At 39.4% G+C, this 20,278-nt stretch overlaps 1 protein-coding gene across 2 annotated transcripts in view; it reads right to left on the reverse strand.

The window, feature by feature from the left end:
- aff4 (AF4/FMR2 family, member 4) overlaps positions 1–14,432 on the reverse strand; it is a 97,523-nt gene extending 83,091 nt beyond the window's left edge. For both annotated transcript variants that reach the window (XM_034178032.1, XM_034178031.1), the window contains exon 1: positions 14,157–14,432. The gene's annotated coding sequence lies outside the window, so the exon portion shown is untranslated. The remainder of the gene's footprint in view (positions 1–14,156) is intronic.
- Between the last annotated feature and the right edge of the window lie 5,846 nt (positions 14,433–20,278).

Genomic DNA, 20,278 nt, shown 5'->3' on the forward strand with positions numbered 1-20,278 from the left:
GTTGTGGATCGAGTGGCCCATGGTGGCAGTGGGGTTATGGTATGGGCAGGCGTCTGTTATGGACGAAGAACACAGGTGCATTTTATTGATGGCATTTTGAATGCACAGAGATACCGTGACGAGATCCTGAGGCCCATTGTTGTGCCAATCCAAGAACATCACCTCATGTTGCAGCAGGATAATTCACGGCCCCATGTTGCAAGGATCTGTACACAATTCTTGGAAGCTGAAAATGTCCCAGCATACAGTCCCAGCCGGCATACTCACCGGACATGTCACCCATTGAGCATGTTTGGGATGCTCTGGACCGGCGTATACGACAGCGTGTACCAGTTCCTGCCAATATCCAGCAACTTCGCACAGCCACTGAAGAGGAGTGGACCAACATTCCACAGGCCACAATTGACAACCTGATCAACTCTATGCGAAGGAGATGTGTTGCACTGCATGAGGCAAATGGTGGTCACACCAGATACTGACTGGTATCCCCCCCCAATAAAACAAAACTGCACCTTTCAGAGTGGCCTTTTATTGTGGACAGTCTAAGGCACACCTGTGAGGTGGGATGGATTATCTCAGCAAAGCAGAAGTGCTCACTATCACAGATTTAGACTGGTTTGTGAACAATATTTGAGGGAAATGGTGATATTGTGTATGTGGAAAAAGTTTTAGATCTTTGAGTTCATCTCATGCAAAATGGGAGCAAAACCAAAAGTGTTGCGTTTATATTTTTGTTGAGTGTACTTAGACCATCAAGATTACATTTTCTTCAGCGCTTTTTTAAGCAGGATTCACCAGGCTTCCACAAAGCCTGGTTGAAAGCCTGAACAAGTTGCTCTAAAGAACTTATTTTGGGTGACAACTGAATAAATTCTGCTTGGTTCGCCACATTTTTTGCCTAGTTATACGGGTGTAGTGTACACATTCTGCATCTTTTGTTTTACCTACTCACTCATCTTCAACTGCTTATCCAGGATCAGGTCATGAAGTGAACAGCTCCAGTAGGGGACCTTAAACTTCCCCGACCACATTTACTATCTCTGACGGGGTTATCTCGAGGCAGTCCCAGACCAGTGTGGCGATATTATCTCTCCACCTACTCTTCCCCAGGGTTTCCTCCCAGATAGACATGCCTCGAACACCTCACTAGGGACGCGCCCAGGAGGCATCCTTAGCAGATGCCCGAACCACCTCAGCTGGCAACACTCAACGTGAATGAGGAGTGGTTCTACTCCAAGTTCAGGGTTCTAGCTAGGATAAAATTTTAGCGTAGTGGTCATGTCAAGGGAGCGAAGCAACCAAGGGTGGGGGGTGCGGAAGTGGGGAAGCTTTTGAAAATTTAAGCTAAAAATTGGCCACTCTAGGGGTACCCAAAAGGGAAAAGCCAGGTACGACAGCCCAAGTCCCTTCATCATGTCCAGAAGGCTGGGGAAGTTTGCTGAGTGGACAATCTCATTCTGGGTTAGCTAGTACATGGCCCTCAGTGACGCAGTCGGAGTCCGTGGACATTTTTAAGTCAAGACTTAAAACCTATTTTTATTCTCCTTATGGTTAGTTTTTATTTTGTTATGTTTTATTCTTTTACCAGGGCTGTGAAATGAAAACTGTGAAATCTGAGGAAAATTTGCAAGGGGTCTGGGGGGGTACAGCTCCCCAGGAGCCGGGGTCTAGGGTCCTGTGGGGCCCCAGAATTAAATTTTTATCTAATGATACGTTTTTCAGAATCTCCTGGAAGAATAAATCTCAAAATTAGTGGATATTTAAATGATCCTAAATTCAAGCTTTTATCTGACCTGTCAATGATGATGCTGAAATAACAATATGACATGGAAGTAGGGCCTGGAATGATTTTCCTTTTAATTGTAAACCAAATTATGTATTAACTCATAACAATTAAACTACATGAAATTTATGAAGACTGAAAAGACTGTTACAGCATTTCAAAAACCACAGCTAAAGCTTGTAGAATATTTGGAAAATCATGGTAAAATATCAATAACATACCTTATAGGAAAAAGTCACTTATATTCTTGTGTAAATTCATGCAGCCTAAATCCATTCAAAGCCACAAAGTCTTTTTAACAATGAAAGAAAGTCTAGATTAGTGAAAAAAAAGTCAGATAATCTGGTCTAAAATCCTGTCTGAACATCAGAATGTTTATTTTCCAGGGACAGAAAAGTTCTTACCGTGTTTCCTGAGAGAGCACAGTTCACTTTCCCCGTTTCTTTTATCTTTCAAGTGTGTTATGAGCCAGCGACAATTTCCACGGATTCTTGTCGTTATCAGACTTTTTCAAAACCGTCTTTCTCACCATCTTCTCTCTGTGCGACGTCGGTCCGTGACCACAGACACGCTGCACAAATCATCTTTTAAAAACTTGAAAGCTCTAAAGTTTTGGGATGTCCACATGCCTAAGTTTTAGCCACACAGCATCGCCGCAGCAACCAACCAGTCCTGCTTTACGACAACTGTCTTAACAACTACGCTTTGAGTGGCATTTTTCCTCCGTGAAACTCTGCGGATCCGAGGAAACTGATTTGTATCTGTAATGGGCCTTTCACAATGAATACGTCAGGCCAATCCGTCAACGTGTCGGAATCCGTCGGAAAACGCATCCGACGCATGACTCTACTTTTAGATTAGGCTTAAAAACTTTGCTTTTTTCTAAAACTTATAGCTAGGGCTGGATCAAGTGACCCTGAACCATCCCTTAGTTATGCTGCTATAGACTTAGACTGCTGGGGGGTTTCCCATGATGCACTGAGTGTTTCTTTCTCTTTTTGGTCTGTATGCACCACTCTGCATTTACTCATTAGTGATTGATCTCTGCTCTCTTCCACAGCATGTCTTTTTCATGATTCTCTCCCCCTCAGCCCCAACCAGTCCCAGCAGAAGACTTGCCCTCCTTGAGCCTGGTTCTGCTGAAGTTTTCTTCCTGTTAAAAGGGAGTTTTTCTTTCCCACTGTCACCAAGTGCTTGCTCACAGGTGGGCGTTTGACAGTTGGGTTTTTTTTCTGTAATTATTGTATGGCTTTTGCCTTCCATATAAGCGCCTTGGGGCAACTGTTTGTTGTGATTGGCGCTATATAAATAAAATTGATTGATTGATGACGTCAGACGCGTCGTTTTGGAAGCGGCAAAAAAAAGGGGGGGGGGCGGGGCTGCTATGTCACACTCTGGCCGTTTCCACAATCTGAAAAAGTTCAGCGATCCCCATCTTGAATTTGGGTCGCCTGAAAAAAAAAAGCTTTAAAAACAGCAGTAGAATGATTCTCCTATCACCCTGCTGGGAGAAGCTTTTTTTCAGCTACTTTTCGGAGTGACGCCGACCGAGGGAGGACTGACGACTTGGTGGGATATTGATCGAACCGCGACAGCAGGCAAACCCGCACGGAGTAGCCGGCCTTCAGGCATCATCACTGGGCAGAGCGAGGCAGGCAGCCGGGGTGATGGAGCAAACCCACTCAGTCCGAAATCTCCCACTTTCTGGATATATGCAAAGTCCCAGTTTGCCCAACAGAGTTTAGTTCTGCAGCTTTATCGAGGTAAGAATAAAACGTTTACTGAATTGCTGTGAAGGTTTAATGATCGGCTAACGTTAGCGTAGCCTTTTAGAACAGTTGATCTGAGGTGAACGCTTTAATTCTAATGGTTCTGTCTTTTTTATTTTTACCAAATAAAGCTACAGCTTTTTTCCAGACACCACAAAAGCTCAACTTTAAATAACTTATTTTTTGGGGCTTTTTTCCCAGTTTTTTCCCCTTTTTATATATATATATAAACTATTTAGTGTTTCTTTATATTTAAAAAAATATTTTATTTGTCCCAATCAGGAACATTTGCTGTGCAGACAACCAAGCTTCCATTGATGAGCTGAACACCACGAAGTCCAGTCGAAAGAAAACATCTCTGCTTTTCAGCAACACCACCAGAGTTCAAAGCTGCAGAAGAGACCTTCATCTGGTCCCGAGAATCCAGCAGAACATCACCTGCTTCTAAATAAAAGGCTCTTTAAACAGCAACTATTTTATTATTTTTAAAAAAGCTGTTTCATTTTATATTTTAACAATAAATGAACGGATCATTAAAAATGTCCACGAAATCAAAGTCCAAAGTCATTTGCACAAGTAGAAGCTCTCCACTTATTGCGCTCAAATTCATATTTTAGAAATGACTCTGTCCTGATAACATTATTAAAGGCAATTACATATTTTGGCAAAATTACAAGTTGAAATGGGCCATTGAAAATTCATCATGAGGTTTATGTCACAGAAATCCTACTTTACAATCACACTGCAGTTGCATTTATAATAAACATTTGTATTTATTTACAGTGTGTTTTTTCTGGTTGAAATGAGATATAAATAATCTACCAGACTTTAAAAAATGTACAAGTTTCCATGTTATTTATTTGTCTAAAAATAAATGTCCAAGGTTTCCTTATGTTAAACAAGAAATTATCTAATCTGAAATAACAGGTGGTTTTAATTTACAGATGAAAGGTTTCTAAAGAACCATTTACTGATTTATTTAGCTATTTTAATTACAAGTGTCTAAATTTTTTAAACAGTAATCAGAAATTCTGAGGTAACAAACAACAACAAAAAACATTTCCAAGGATTTTTCTTCAGAAAACTGCTCCATAAATGAGCAGTCCTGTGACACGTTTGTTTGCAGTGGTTTCAATGCCGATCCATTATTTATTTATTTATTTTTATAAACACCGATCCATTTTGTAGAGATCAGTGTTTTCTGCCACTAGTCTTCTGTGTTTTGGCCCGACACGTCGTTCCTATTGGACAACGCAAAGGTACGTCACAGCTCAGAGAATCGAACGCTGGATTGGCTTGATACTTTGACTGTGTCAGCCGACAAGTGGCAGTACGCGATCCCGTCAGATGCGTCGGTTTAGCTCGGCTTTTGACGCGACGCATCTAAAACGCAACGCGTCTCAATGAAATAATGCTTTTTAGACCGATTTTGACGCATTTGATGCATCTGACGTATTCAGTGTGAAAGGCCCATAACACACAGATCAGTGTCCGCGGACTTATAAAACTTACACAATGCCGTAAAAAGAGAAGACGTTGCGATAAGCGTTTAACATCTCAGTGAAATCCCTTTGGGAGGAAAATTACAGCCCTTTTTAGGGTAGGGGTTAAAGGAGCCAAAACAGTGACATAGTCAAAATGTGGATTTGCCTTTGTGTTGTGTGGGCCGCCAGAAGAGGAGGTACTGCTGGCCCACCACCAGAGGGTGCCCTGCTGAAGTGCGGGCTTCAGGCACGATGAGGGCGCTGCCGCCTCCAGGAACAAGCCGTGGTGACAGCTGTCACCCATCAACCATGACAGCTGTCACTGATCATTACTCCACATCTGGAATAAAAGAGGAGACACCTCCACCACATTGCCGAGATATCATCTTCATCAAGAGGTAATATCCCTCACCCTTTGTGTTAATTTTCTAAATCTATCTATTGTGAGTTTTTGCAGGAGTACCGGTCCTTAGTTTGTGGAGGCTGTGCGGGACAGCACTTTTTTTCCTCTGAGGGATCACATGCAACCGTATTGAGTGAGAGGTGGAGGTGGAATTCCCACCAGGAATTGTTACTGGGTGTACACACACCCACCACTGACTGTCTTTGTTTTCTGCCAGCAGTACCAGATCCGACACGCCGAGACGGTGGCCACCTGGGGACTTCGGGACTTGGCGGGTCCAGGTATCCCTCGGGTTCGGTGGCGGTGGAAATCGTGTGGTTCCGGTTCGTCTCCAGACGGGCGTCTCCTATTGTCGAGCCTGCCCACACGACACCTTTATTAATTGACTGTGTACATTCTGTAATCTGCTGTGTTTTGGTTGTGACATTCACAACAGTAAAGTGTTCTAATTTAACTCCTTCCATTGTCCGTTCATTTACGCCCCTGTTGTGGGTCCGTGTCACTACACTTTCCCAACACTTTGAATATCTTTGTGTGTCCTCAGTAAGCCTCATTGATCTTATGTATATGAATGTGTGGATGGAGTTCTCCCATTTAACGTTATATTTTTCAAGGCTAACTGAGGGTACCGCCTTTAAGCCTGCTCATTTATGCATATTTGGATACACTGGAACAAGTTCTTTCCAAATTTGCATAAATGCCAGTGGCTTAGTTGGGGCACTTTTGCATAGGTGGCACTCTTTGTTAAGAACGCGATATTTGGCGATTTTCATTTGGCCATATCTCGGTGCGCCCCCAATGGATTTCAGTGAAACTTGTTTTATTATGTTCCTCTATATCTCTGCTATTCAGGATAAAGATATCAAGAAGCGTTTTGCCTCATTAACCCTTTACCTTTAGTCAAGAAGACTTCTGGCGTGTCGTCAGAGAGCTGCGTGTCGTCAGAGCGAGCTGTAAAAGTTTGTACCTGAGTTTTCAGAGTGGTGTTTGTAGTTGCCATCTGCCACGCCGGTGTTTGCCAACCCGGACAGTGGGAATACCACCTCAACTGGCAACTTAGCCCCGCGACTGGACCGCAACAATGCCGAGGCCCGCTCAACGTGGTGAATTCACTGAGGCCGCGCGCTGCGTCATTAAAGCCGCGCGTCACGAGTGCCGCTTTCCCCGAGGCCTCGTGCAGCCACCGCGGATCCATCACCGCGGAAACACGGAGGGCCGCGCGGCACCAGCGCAGTGCAGATCCATCCCGGTGACAACAACGCAGGCTGTTAACATCGGCGATCGGACAAGCTGCTCATAAGCCGACCATGGGGCCTAAGAAAGGTTCTGACAGCGGAGGAAGGTGACGATATTAAAAAATCTCTGGACTTTCTATCAGAGGAGATTTCTGTTGTGAAGCAGCAACAGAATCAATCATGGATCTGGTGGAGGAGGTGAAGGCATTACGGCTCCAGAAGGCCGGAGAAAGACCGGCATCTGGTGCAGCTGGAAAATAGAGTGGCTGAATTGGAGCAGTACACCAGAATTAACGACGTCATCATCACAGGTCTTCACATCAAACCACGGTCCTATGCACGGGCGGTAACAGATGAGAGCGGAGGGAGCCCAGTGAACAGGAGGTCAGCTCTGTGGAAAAACAGGTTTGCTGATTTCCTCCTATCTAAAGGTATAGAAATGGATTTAAATAACATTGAAGCGTGCCACCCTCTGCCCCGGAGAAATGACGGTGATAAACGAACCGTCATGAGATTCATCAACAGAAAACACAAAACAGCACTGTTAAAACAAGGAAGAAAACTGAAAGGGACAAACGTATTCATCAATGAACATCTCACCAAACGGAATGCCGACATTGCCAGGAAAGCACGCTTCTTAAAGAAACAGGGAAAAATCCAGCACACATGGACTTCAAACTGTAAATATCATCAAACTGAACGGATCACCTGACCAAGCAAAGGTTATGGCAATAAGGAACATCGAGGAGCTGGACAAATATGAACAATAGGTATGAGGACTCAAACACATCACAGATCTATGATGCAGACTGGAGCAACCCACTCATCCACATCATCTACACCCGGAGACAAGAGAGACATAATGACTAAGGATAATGATCCGTTTATTTCTGCCCAGGAGCTCTGTCTAGATACATTTAATTATAATAACTCTGCTAACCACCCCTTCGAATCTGAAAATGATCCTGATACCTTTTTCAGTGAGAATATTGTGAGACAGTGCAAATATTTTACAGAAGAACAATTCAAAAATTATAAAATCAATGATGAAGATTTTTCAATTATACATTTCAACAGCAGAAGTCTTTCTTGTAATCTGTCCACTATTAATGATTGTTTGAAAACATCCAAAAAACGTTTTTCAGTTATTGCAATTTCAGAAACATGGTTAAATGAGGATAATAAAGATCTGGTATATCTTGATGGTTATGAATTGTTCCTGGTTAATAGGCAGACGAGAAGGGGCAGAGGTGTTGCACTGTTTGTAAGGTCAGATTATAACTGTAAACTCATTAACAACATGTCATTTACAGTGGACAACATCATGGAATGTGTTACCATAGAAATTACATCTATAAACTCCAAAACATAGTTGTTAGTTGCATTTACAGAGCTCCTGGGACAAATATTGACACCTTTGAAGACATTATATTAGGAATGTACAACAAAATCAACAGAAATAAGCATTTATTTGTCTGTGGAGATTTCAATATAGATTTTTTAAACCCTCACAATCATCCACAAATTACCTCATTTATAAACACCTTGTACTGTTTAGGACTGTTTCCAACCATCATTCATCCTAGCAGAATAACTGTGGATACAACAACTCTCATTGACAATATTTTAACTAACGTTATATCCGGTAATCTTAGTGGGGGACTACTGGTCAGTGATATCAGTGATCACTTGCCAGTTTTCTCTGTCTTTGCACTGGAGGGTTGTTGTAAGTATCGAAGCAATATCAAATTCATGAGTAGAAAAGTAACACCTGAAACAATTGATAATTTAAGGGAGGATTTATCAAGTCAGAATTGGTCAGATGTTTTTGTTGATGATGTTGACAGGTCATATGATGCTTTCATTTCCATTTTTTCCAGTTTGTATAATAAACACCGTCCATTTGTTGACAAAATATATAGAAATCAATATAGCAACAAACCATGGATAACTAAGGGACTTCAGAGGGCATGTAAAAAGAAAAACGTACTATATAAACAATTCATAAAACTACGAACTAAGGAAGCTGAAAGTAAGTATAAAACATAAGAATAAGTTAATCAATATCATGAGACTCAGTAAAAAAACATATTATATTGAGTTACTTGTCAAAAATAGAAATAACATCAAAAACACATGGAACATATTAAATGAAATAGTAAAAAAAGAATAGAGTAACTAGAGATTATCCATTTTTTCAGAGTAACAACTACATCACGATTGATAACGACGAGTCTATTGCTGAACACTTTAATGAATACTTCGTTAATGTGGGTAAAAATCTTGCCAGTAAAATTGACTCATCAACTAATAACGTCTGGGTAAATAATTCAACGTTTAACAAATCTGTTTCAATGTTCATTGGTGGTACTCATGAAAGGGAAATACTTGATCTGGTTCATGGTTCAAAAAGTAAGAAATTGACTGATTTTAATCATTTGGATATGGCTTTATTAAAAAAGTTATTGATTGTATAGTAAAACCGTTCAATTATATTTGCAATATGTCACTAAGTACTGGTAAATTTCCTTCTCAAATGAAAATAGCCAAAGTAATTCCTCTGTTTAAAACTGGTGACACACATTTCTAATTATAGACCTATATCACTCCTGCCACAATTTTCCCAAAATTTTGGACAAAAATATTTGCTAAAAGATTAAATGATTATTTACTGAAGCATAATATCATTTGTGAAGAACAATATGGATTCAGAAGGTCTCGAACTACATCACATGCTTTGATGGACTTTGTGGAAAATATAGCAACTGCAATTGACAATAAACAATAGGTGTTTTTTTTTTTTTTTTACAGAAAGCGTTTGACACAATTAACCATGGAATACTATTAAGTAAACTGCAGAAATATGGAATCAGAGGTCTGGCATATGAATGGATAGCTAGTTATTTACAAGGCAGATTTCAGTATGTTCAATTCAATAATACAAATTCTGAACTCAGGGATGTCACATTTGGGGTGCCGCAGGGCTCAGTGCTGGGTCCTTTGTTGTTTATAATCTATATAAATGATATAAGTTGGGTGGTCGAGTTCACTGAGATGTGTCCTTTTGCGGATGATACAACTGTGTTCTGTAGCGGTGAAAATCTTGAACAGGCTTCTGGACATAGTGGAGAAGAACTGGAAAATTTAAGGTTTGGTTTGACGCTAATAAGTTGTCACTCAACCTTGGGAAAACTAAATGTATTATATTTGGAAATAAACAGGCACCCAAATGTAAAAATTTAACTATAAACAATAAGGAAATTGAGTTAGTAACAGAGAATAAATTTTTAGGTGTTATAATTGATAATAAACTTAGCTGGAAACCACATATAAATTATGTGAAATCAAAATTGTCAAAAACTATCGCCATTTTGTATAAAGCCAAAGACCTACTGCCGCAAGAAGGGTTACTTACTTTATATCATTCTCTGATGGTACCATATATGACATATTGTGTTGAGTCATGGGGAAACACTTACAAATCAAATACCAATCCAATATTTCTTTTGCAAAAACGAGCCATACGAATCATCTGCAATAAACAATATCGTGAACCAACTCATTCTCTATTTGTGTCTTTAAATTTATTAAAATTCATTGATTTGGTCGATTACATTACAATTCAAACTTTATTTCGAGCGATAAACCAAGCCTTACCGAGACATGTCCAGAGTCTGTTCCGATTGAGGGAATCCAGATATAGATTAAGAGGTTGTGCAATTTTTATGAAACCACCAGTAAGAACAAATGTAAAGGGTTTTTGTGCGTCTGTGGTTGGGGTGAGGAAATGGAACAAATGTTCAACAGAGGTTAGAATGAGTAGTACCTTAGTGAGATTTAAGAAACTACTCAAAAAGAACATTATGTCTAAGTATCATAAAGAAGCAAATATAATTTGATTTATATGGAATGTTCAATTTATAAGTGGGACTTATTGTATATTGAATGTGTGGGTATGTATATGCGTATGTAGATATATAGATATGGGTAGGTGTATATGTATGTAAGTGACTGTGTATATGTATGTATATATTTATGTTTGTAAAGTATATACGTATGTATATAGGTATATATGGCACAGCCCAAGCAGAGGGTCACCCCCAAGAGCCTGGTCTGCTTGAGGTTTCTTCCTTATAGGGAGTTTTTCCTCACCACAGTTGCCTAGTGCTTGCTCTGGGGGTTGGTAAGGTTAGTCCTTACTGGTGTAAAGTGCCTTGATTCGACTTTCTTGTGATCTGGTACTATATAAATATAATTATAAGTGAATAGTATATTGATGTGTATGTCTGTGTGTCGACATGTAGTAGTGAATTTATATTTATGTAAATAAGACTGATTAGAATTGCTGGACTTGTACTAGCAGGGGTGGGCGCTAATAAGCTTTGCTTCAGCCCACACCCTTTCGGACTCACTAGTTTTGTCTGTGTTTGTTTGTGGAATTGTTCATTTTTTGTTTGTGGAATTGTTCATTTTTTTCTATCTGAATATTTTGTGTGCCGAATAAAAACTTTGTCACTTTGTCACTTGTCACCTGAGGCTGTAATTGCTGCCAAAGGTGCATCAACAAAGTATTGAGCAAAGGGTGTGAATACTTGTGGTTTCTTAGGTTTTTATTTTTAATAAATTTGCAGAAATAATAAAATTACTTGCCTTAGTTTGGCATATATCACAATCAAGCTCCACAAATGAAAGATGCCTATTTTCTTATAGTCACCGCCACCAACCATTAGGGAGAATTACTTTAGTGATTCCAGAGCATTGACAGGGCTCGAATAATACGTGCATGTGCTAGTTTGTGCACGTATTATTCGAGCGGTGCACGTAATTTATACTGCACTAGTACTGGTGCAAGTAACTTTATCCAAGTTTTATCAACTATAAGCACCAGTAAAATGAACCAATAAAGGAATAAAGAAGGAAACAAACAATTTCCAGTGTGTTGTCTTCGTCTTCCCTACGTTTTATGACTCTCACACACGGAGAGAGTTGCTGTGTTCTATTTGTTGTGTTAGCGCATGTAAACAAAGAAAAGTAAAAAAACTGGCTGCGGTTCGTCTCCCTCTCTGCCCTCAATCGCTGTCATCATTGTGTTATAAACCAGTCACCATTTGTTTTATTATACATCTGTGTAGTTAATAAAATTATCTTCACAATTAGTTCACCCGCACGTGAAAAAAAAACAAAAAGAAAAACTGGCGGCCACTGCGGTTCCTTTACGGACCCGGGAGAGGTCACTTAAAGTGATTTTTTTTCTGGCCATGATAATTTGTGCACACGTTTTCCTTTAATTGAGCCCACGAATTAATAAAACGTGTGCACAATATAATGAGTGCACATTCTCTCCACATGCAAAACATTTTGCGATGACACTTCCAGGGCTCCGTAGCTCCTCGCTCTCTCTCTCCCCTGAAATTCTGTCATAATTGTGTTATAAACCAGTCACCATTTGTTTTATTACACATCTGTGTAGTTAATAAATAAAAGAATCTTCACGGACGATTCACTCGCGTGCGCACGTGAAAAAACAAAAGAAAAACACTGTCTTGTCACTGCTGCTGCTCTTCCCTCAAACTCTCCCCAGAGAGGAAGAGTCTGACACATTAGAAGAGGAGTTTTAAGGTTGATATAAGACTGAACTTTTGGTTGTGCAAGTAACTTTTTTTGGTGCAAGTAATTTTTTTGTTACTAGCACCAGTGCAAGTAGGTTAAAAAATGTATTTTGACCCCTGATTGTGCAAAGACAACTTATTCAAAATAACAAATAATTTAAAAAGATATCAAGAAGGTGTTTTACCTTCTTGATATCTTTATCATGAATAGCAGAGATATAGAGGAACATAATAAAGGAAGTTTTCACTGAAATTCATAGCTGGGCGCACCCGATATGGCAAAATGAAAATCGTCACATATCACGTTCTTAACATAAAGAGCGCCACCTATGCAAAGGCACCCTAACCAAGCCACCGCCATTTATGCAAATTTGGAAAGAACTTGTCCCAGTGTATCCAAATACGCATAAATGAGCAAGGCTCATCCAGGGCGCAGGCCCTGGGAGGGTCCCAAATGTAACCCAAAATGCCAAAACTTGTGACTTGAAGCGCCACCAATAGGCAGCACCCTCAGTTAGCCTTGAAAAATATAGAACTCAATGAGAGAACTCCATCCATACATTCATATACCATAAGATCAACGAGGCTTACTGAGGGCACACAAAGATATTTCAAAGGTCAAAATCCACATTTTGACTATGTCAATGTTTTGGCCCCTTTAACCCCTACCCTAAAAAGGGTCGTAATTCTCCACCCAAAGGGATCTTTGGATAACAAACGTAATTTATGTCCGTTTGGACAATATATGTTTCCTTAAAAAACTTCAGTGGCCTAGTTAACATGATACGATACTCGTATATCACCCCTTCTATGAACCATTACACAGTTATAGACTATGGCTCTTAAAGGATGAAGACACAATTTATCTCCCAATACATTTGAAACATTAAGAATCATCCCAAAAAGCTTAAAGCTCCATCTGCCACCTGATTACAGTTGATATTCCACCTCAAAGTTACCTGCTATAAATTAGATCATGACCTTAGCTTACTTCCAGTGATGTCTCAATCGAGATAAACAAGTCTGTTCCTGAGTCTCAAATGTCAAGAGCGTCCTGCTGATATTTCTGAGTAAGTGGACTTTTTGATGCATTTGCAGGCCCTTCCCCCACTGTGTAAAATGGCTTCCTGTAAAAGCAGATCAGCTGTCCTCTTCCGAGACACATGGGCGATCGTGTTTATAACTTATGAAACAGTCCTTAAGGTCTTATATGGGTATTTACACAATAGATAGCTGTAAGTAGCTAGCATATAGTGAAAACAGGTGTCTTTTATTGTGCAGCCACTACTGGAAAAAAGAAAGTGAAAACTTGTTGGCGGACAGCTGACAGGCCTCGACTATCATAAACTACAGGCAAAATTAAGAGTAGTTACTAAAAACAGCATCTTTGAGGATGTCAAATGCTTTACGGAGCACAATACTGCACTGGCTCCATGTCAAGCACACAGGTCTTTTTTTTGCTTATGATCTGCAGTTTGTGGTAAGCCCCAAAGCAGACTGCCACAGCGTGTTTAAACTCAGAAAAACAAACATTACACGCTGTGACCGGTTAGCACAACAATAATACACCTGACCCTTATAAATACCAGCTTTGCATTGCTTTCACGTATCGGAAAGCCAACTATTCGTTTATAAGAAATACCTTACTTTTCTCTACAAAAACTATTTACTGTCATCTCAAGTGAAGAAAAAAAAAGCAGCGGTTAGCAGCAGGCTAACTCGCTAGCAGCGCTGTGAGGCTAGCAGCTAGGTAGCTCTCAAACATTTCTGACATTCTGCGAATATTTCAGGTAACAGCTGCGCTAAAGCCCACATATTAAAAAGGTGCAATTTGTCACCAAATGACAGCTTCTGTTATAAGCACCAACCTTACCTCTTGTCTTGTTTTTAGGCCCAAACCATTCTAGCTGCTGGAAAGCTATTTTCTCTTTGTCTTTTCCACTTCAGTTACACGCAAAACGAACTCAGCAAAACGCTATTAACAGTTTAAAATACTAAAACCAAGCCAACGATGTCCATCGCTTCTTTGAAAGACAACTGCATACCTACTTGAAAATAAAATATAATTAGTCTCCCACTCATGCCTGAAGAGGAGTGACTAAAGGTAAAGCTGCTAGCTAAGATAATTAGCCCGCAGGTACCAAAGACACTACTAGAAGGCTGCATTCACGGACTGTCGGACAAATGATGGTCACTTTGTGACACGGAAAGATGACGTTTTCCACTTTTCATTAGAACAACACCCAACAAACAAACAAAAAGACCCAAGTTTTCAGATTGTACATTTCGTCTGGCAATGCTGAGCAAAAACTTAATTCAAGAAGTAAACCCAAGTTTGTGATGAAAATTTTACATTAACAGATCCTGATTATGGAAATGACATTTGCCCACCAGTATTGAATGCAACATTAATTTCTTGCTCTTGCTCGACACGTAAGATCATATGTTTATGTTGCTCGTTATATTCTGCTGAAAAAAATTAACGCTTTGCTATGAGTTGAAAATGTCGATCTTTTGTTTGTGTAAATACCCACTGTTTGAACTGGATGTTAATGCATCAGTAACCTGGGGCCTAGAGGTGGGCGATAGTGGGAATTTTGGTATTGATCTGATACCAAGTAAATACAGGCCCAGTATCGCCGATATCGATACCAATACTTTTTCATGTTTAAGCTTCATAGATCCTAAGGATCCAAAAGACCAAGGATATAATTTTGCCAAACATTGTACATGACAACAAAATACTTTATCACAATCAACATTTTTGTTTAAAAAAAATCACTCAACACAACTTAAAACAAAATCTCCTGAGGTAGAGGGCTGACAAACCACAATACAAGGGTGCGCTGCTCCGTGTTGTGTGACACAGCGCAGCGCTGCTCTTACAGACAGAGAGTAGACTTTAATGAATCTGCATGTGCAGCAGTCAGTGTGTGCGGGAGAGAAAAAAATCTTGAGTATTGATCTTTTTACAAGAGGATCGTTCAATATCAATACCAGCATTGGTATCGATATTATCGATATTAGGATCGATCTGCCCACCTCTACTGGGGCCTGTTTCAGAAATCAGATTTAGTGAAAACTGATGTGTCAACCCTGAAATGAGAGGAAACAGAGGTTTTTGTTTTTTGGGGGGGGGGCGGGGGTTCAGAAAGATCACATGGGGTGGCTGAGGTTTTGTCTGTAGAGAGGTTATCAGCCTTTCCTAGGTAATATATATATATATATATATATATATATATATATATATATATATATATATATATATACAAAAATATAAACGCAACACTTTTGGTTTTGCTCCCATTTTGTATGAGATTAACTCAATGATCTAAAACTTTTTCCACATACACAATATCACCATTTCCCTCAAATACTGTGCACAAACCAGTCTAAATCTGTGATAGTGAGCACTTCTCCTTTGCTGAGATAATCCATCCCACCTCACAGGTGTGCCATACCAAGATGCTGATTAGACACCATGATTAGTGCACAGGTGTGCCTTAGACTGCCCACAATAAAAGGCCACTCTGAAAGGTGCAGTTTTGTTTTATTGGGGGGGGATACCAGTCAGTATCTGGTGTGACCACCATTTGCCTCATGCAGTGCAACACATCTCCTTTGCATCATCCGTGAAGAGAACACCTCTCCAACGTGCCAAATGGCAGCGAATGTGAGCATTTGCCCACTCAAATCGGTTACGACGATGAACTGGAGTCAGGTCGAGACCCCGATGAGGATGATGAGCATGCAGATGAGCTTCCCTGAGACGGTTTCTGACAGTTTGTGCAGAAATTCTTTGGTTATGCAAACCGATTGTTCCAGCAGCTGTCCGAGTGGCTGGTCTCAGACGATCTTGGAGGTGAACATGCTGGATGTGGAGGTCCTGGGCTGGTTTGGTTACACGTGGTCTGCGGTTGTGAGGCTGGTTGGATGTACCGCCAAATTCTCTGAAACGCCTTTGGAGACGGCTTATGGTAGAGGAATGAACATTCAATACACGAGCAACAGTTCTGGTTGACATTCCTGCTGTCAGCATGCCAATTGCACTCTCCTTCAAATCTTGCGACATCTGTGGCATTGTGCTGTGTGATAAAACTGCACCTTTCAGAGTGGCTTTTTATTGTGGGCAGTCTAAGGCACACCTGTGCACTAATCATGGTGTCTAATCAGCATCTTGATATGGCACACCTGTGAGGTGGGATGGATTATCTCAGCAAAGGAGAAGTGCTCACTATCACAGATTTAAACTGGTTTGTGAACAATATTTGAGGGAAATGGTGATATTGTGTATGTGGAAAAAGTTTTAGATCTTTGAGTTAATCTCACACAAAATGGGAGCAAAACCAAAAGTGTTGCGTTTATATTTTTGTTGAGTATACATACATATACATACACACACACATATATATATATATATATGTGTGTGTGTGTGTGTCTGTGTGTTTGTTTTCCGGGCCTCTGCCTTCTTCCTGTTTACTGTGTAAAAATGAAATTTTCATTTAAATGGACCGGTTGGAGCTCTATTCTTATAGTTTATTTTCAGTGCAGGATTGTGCCTCAATAACATTTTAATTCTACCAGTTTTCACCTGTAATGTTATAATTGTGATTAAATATTAAATGAATATAAATCAAACATGCATGTTGACATAACAGTGATTTTCTCCCTTCCTGTGTCCTCTCACCCACCTTAGAAATATGCTCAGTCGCTGAACACTTGCATGAGGATTTCCAATACCAGCAGTGTGATATAAGCTGAACATTTTTTTAAGCTGTTGCCATAGTGCAGCAGATAACTGAATCAGTCCTTCACATGGCGATACAAGCATCAAATTCGGCACAAATACTTCTTAGACATTACTCTTTTGAAAAAGCAGAGCAGCCACTTGAACTTTCAATAGGCAGCCAGGTAGGGGTCAATTGAATAATTGCACAGGGGTCAAAATATAAAAATATTCCAATCATATTTAAAGCTATACCACATTATGTGTCTGATCACAAAGATTCCAGAAAGGTATAGTTTGGACTATCTATGACTGAATGTTATGGGGTTATGGGGTTAAAAACTTTAAGAATTTCAGTTTGTACAGGGACCAAAAGTTAAAGTTACTCCAATTTTAGTAGAAAGTGGTGCAAATCATTGGTTGGACTAATGGGATTAATAAATGGAATAATTTTGACTGTGTTGAATGCTTGGGCGGAAAGGTAAAGGTAAAAAATGTCGACGCCCATTGGATTCTATGGCATGTGACGTACGAGTTGTCGTATGTTGCCCCATATCGTGACAATTAAGCATGACACATGGTGCAAACTATTCCTTTTTACAACCCTATTAACTCAACCAATAATTTACATTATGTTTTACAATAATTGGAGCAACTTTAACTTCTGAACTCTGTACAAACTGAAACTGACCTTTGTCACCATTCTTGCTGTTTTTACCCCATAACTCCATACCATTTATAATATTAACATTATAAATTTATTATAACATTTATGTTCAGATAAATAATATGGTATAGCTTTCAATATAATTGGAACATTTTTAAATTTTGACCCCTACCTGGCATCTATTGAAAATTCAAGTGGCTAGTCATTTTTTTCAAGAGTAATTTCAAAGGGAGTGTTTATGCCGACTTTGGTGCTTATATCACCATTTGAAGGATTTCTCTGCAAATATTCTATTATCTGCTGCACTGCCATTTCGAATCCCAGCATCAGGTTCCATTAATGCTGCCTTTCAACAGTGGTGGTGCACGCATTTGACTCAGTAAATCTACTATGAGCTGAGTAAACTAACTCAAATCAGCTGTTCTAGAACTAAAAACTCAAGTTTCCTATCTTGGGGTAAATCAAGTCTAAGTCCAGAGACTGAGTTTGAACCTCCTTTCGGAAACAGGCCTCTATTCAAGAGCAAGTAGCTGCCTGACATTGACCTTTTTCAAACACATTTCAGACATATCACATTACCTTTTTCTATACCATGATTTGGATATTTTGTTTATAAAGTTGAACACTGTATCCTTTTAGGCAGAAAGGTGCCTCTAGAACAAAGCCCCCCTCTTCCATGCATATAAAGACCAAACTTTGCAAAATATTTCCCAAAATAAGTCATTAAAAAACTTTTGAAAACCCCCCTAAAAAAATCGACCACCAAATTAACAATATTTCATCAGCAAGCTCAGAAATATTTGTTGCAACTTTAGCGCCCCCTGGGGTCATATCACATCCTTGTTTGGCACATAAAGTTCATATGAAACACATTTTACAACTGGTATTTACGGCGTCACCATCCACGATTTGGTAGTCCGAACTTAATCTGAAAACCAACATTTTATATGAGGAATATAAGTTTTACGTGGTCTCACTATCAGTAGAATTTAAAAAGATATTTTTCTGTCATTAAATTTACACACCAGACTTGCTATCCCATTAAAAATCTGGGAATACATGTTGACATTTTCCAACACACTGGCTATTATACACTATAATAAGGTAAAACATTTATCATCATTTTATTTTCAAATGCTTTTTGGAAAAACAAGACAAACTGTTCAGATTTTGAAGAAAACTGGGCAAATATTACCGTGGCTTCATAGCAAGTGCACTTTTATTTTACAGTAAATGGCCGCAATTAAAAAGAAACAACACCTTCTAACATCAAACTATTCTAACACCGGCCATTGCAGCCAGACATAAATTTGCAAACACTTTGGCTGTAAACTTTCAAATTCAGTTTTCCCCGACAGCACATATTCAGTTTTATTGACCAAAAAATGTAAGAAGATAGAATATCTACTTCATTTACATATAAAGTTATTTAAAGCTAATCATTACAAGATGAATTTATTTCAGTTTTTAAACTGACCATAGGTGTAAGTGAAAGTGTGGGATTAAATCAAGTCTTCCAGAGCACAATTTTGGGTCTCCACAAATCATGTTCCTCCTGAGGAGCCATCTCGACAAGATTCAAGGTACCATGAGGAACTGTACACAAACTGTTACACAAAAATATAAGAAGCTTGGAAATATAGACTTTACATAACTTTAGCAAGGAGGCCCAAATTAGCTCCCATCTGATAGAAATATGACATCGTCCACCTTTAGAAGCACAATCCATCATCAGCAAGACAAACAGGTTATTTACTCTAAAACTGACCCTTAAAAAAAGTCCCAGCCATCAACTGTCAAGTGTTCTCTATATGTATTTATTCCTAAGCTTTCAGGGACTCTGGTAAATGCAATGAGGGGATGAGTCTTTCCCCTCATCTTTAAAATTACTCAAAAAAAATAAAATATGTAAATGCTATTAACTTCTAACTCCCCATATTAAAATAGTATGATGATAAACTGATTTGATTTTGGTTATGTGATATCCCATAAACATTCCTGCTACCTATTAAACAGTGCCACCTGCTGGACATGTCAAAGTTTATCACAGGGAACAATCTCATGGCATGATGGAAATTGGGAGCAGGTGTACAACCCCTGGCAAAAATTATGGAATCACCGGCCTCGGAGGATGTTCATTCAGTTGTTTAATTTTGTAGAAAAAAAGCAGATCACAGACATGACACAAAACTTAAGTCATTTCAAATGGCAACTTTCTGGCTTTAAGAAACACTATAAGAAATCAAGAAAAAAGAATGTGGCAGTCAGTAACGGTTACTTTTTTAGACCAAGCAGAGGAAAAAAAATATGGAATCACTCAATTCTGAGGAAAAAATTATGGAATCACCCTGTAAATTTTCATCCCCAAAACTAACACCTGCATCATATCAGATCTGCTTGTTAGTCTGCATCTAAAAAGGAGTGAACACACCTTGGAGAGCTGTTGCACCAAGTGGACTGACATGAATCATGGCTCCAACACGAGAGATGTCAATTGAAACAAAGGAGAGGATTATCAAACTCTTAAAAGAGAGTAAATCATCACGCAATGTTGCAAAAGATGTTGGTTGTTCACAGTCAGCTGTGTCTAAACTCTGGACCA

This window comes from Thalassophryne amazonica, chromosome 9 (assembly GCF_902500255.1).
Source record: "Thalassophryne amazonica chromosome 9, fThaAma1.1, whole genome shotgun sequence".
NCBI lineage: Eukaryota > Metazoa > Chordata > Actinopteri > Batrachoidiformes > Batrachoididae > Thalassophryne > Thalassophryne amazonica.